This window comes from Arachis ipaensis, chromosome B8, assembly GCF_059453495.1.
Source record: "Arachis ipaensis isolate K30076 ecotype BB chromosome B8, ASM5945349v1, whole genome shotgun sequence".
In the NCBI taxonomy this organism is placed as follows: Eukaryota; Viridiplantae; Streptophyta; class Magnoliopsida; order Fabales; family Fabaceae; genus Arachis; species Arachis ipaensis.
Window position 1 is genome coordinate 57,472,998 of NC_142443.1, and position 1,650 is coordinate 57,474,647.

At 42.1% G+C, this 1,650-nt stretch overlaps 1 non-coding gene across 1 annotated transcript; it reads left to right on the plus strand.

Annotated features, from left to right (window-relative positions):
• Positions 1–1,169: 1,169 nt before the first annotated feature.
• On the plus strand, positions 1,170–1,277 carry LOC148548208 (small nucleolar RNA R71). Its single transcript, XR_015897950.1, has one exon. It is a non-coding gene; the product is annotated as a small nucleolar RNA R71 (small nucleolar RNA).
• The last annotated feature ends 373 nt before the right edge of the window (positions 1,278–1,650 follow it).

Below are 1,650 nucleotides of genomic sequence, written 5' to 3' on the forward strand. Positions count from 1 at the left end.
TAAGCACAAATCATCAATTTCTTGTATGAAAAAGCATAGAAAAACATGACATGTTGACATGTCATCATGACCCCAGGTCACACAGAGCCTTCTCAAAGGTCATGGTGCCTATGGTACAAGGGATTGAGAATTTTCCAGGGTCTTGTCTCTTCAGTGGTAACTATTGCTCCAAGGTACTTAGCAACTTGCTCTTCAGTAACATCTTCATCCTCTTCAAAGGAAGAATACTCCTCAGAGCTCATGAATGGCAGAAGTAAATTCAATGGAATCTCTATGGTCTCAGTGTGAGCCTCAGATTCCCATGGTTCCTCATTAGGGAACTCCTTGGAGGCTAGTGGACGTCCATTGAGGTCTTCCTCAGTGGAAATCACTGCCTCTTCCTCCTCTCCAGGTTCGGCCATGTGGGACATGTTTATGGCCTTGCACTATCTCTTTGGATTCTCTTCTGTATTTCTTGGGAGAGTACTAGGAGGGAGTTCAGTAATTTTCTTGCTCAGCTGGCCCATTTGTGCCTCCAAATTTCTAATGGAGGACCTTGTTTCAGTCATGAAACTTTGAGTAGTTTTGATTAGACCAGAGACAATGGTTGCTAAGTCAGAGTGGCTCTGCTTAGAATTCTCTATTTGTTGCTGAGAAGATGATGGAAAAGGCTTGCTATTGCTAAACCTGTTTCTTCCACCATTATTGTTGTTGAAACCTTGTTGAGGTCTCTGTTGATCCTTCCATGAGAGATTTGGATGATTTCTCCATGAAGGATTATAGGTGTTTCAATAGGGTTCTCCCATGTAATTCACCTCTTCCATTGCTGGGTTCTCAGGATCATAAGCTTCTTCTTCAGAGGAAGCTTCCTTAGTACTGCCTGTTGCTGCTTGCATTCCAGACAGACTCTGAGAAATCATATTGACTTGTTGGGTCAATATTTTATTCTGAGCCAGTATGGCATTCAGAGTATCAATCTCAAGAACTCTCTTCTTCTGAGTTGTCCCATTATTCACAGGATTCCTTTCAGAAGTGTACATGAATTGGTTATTTGCAACCATTTCAATGAGTTCCTGAGCTTCTGTAGGCGTCTTCTTTAGATGAAGAGATCCTCCAGCAGAGCTATCCAATGACATCTTGGATAGTTCAGACAGACCATCATAGAAAATACCTATGATGCTCCATTCTGAAAGCATGTCAGAAGGGCACCTTCTGATCAATTACTTGTATCTTTCCCAAGCTTCATAGAGGGATTCACCTTCCTTTTGTCTGAAGGTTTGGACTTTCACTCTAAGCTTGCTCAATTTTTGAGGTGGAAAGAACTTTGCCAAGAAGGCATTGACTAGCTTTTCCCAAGAGTTCAGGCTTTCTTTAGGTTGTGAATCCAACCATGTCCTAGCTCTGTCTCTTACAGCAAAAGAAAAAAGCATAAGTCTGTAGACTTCAGGGTCAACCCCATTGGTCTTGACAGTGTAACAGATTTGCAAGAATTCAGCTAAGAACTGATGAGGATCTTCCAATGGAAGTCCATGAAACTTGTAATTCTCTTGCATTAGAGAAACTAATTGAGGCTTAAGCTCAAAGTTGTTTGCTCCAATGGCAGGGATTGAGATGCTTCTCCCATAGAAGTCGGGAGTAGGTGCAGTAAAGTCACCAAGCACCTTCCTTGCA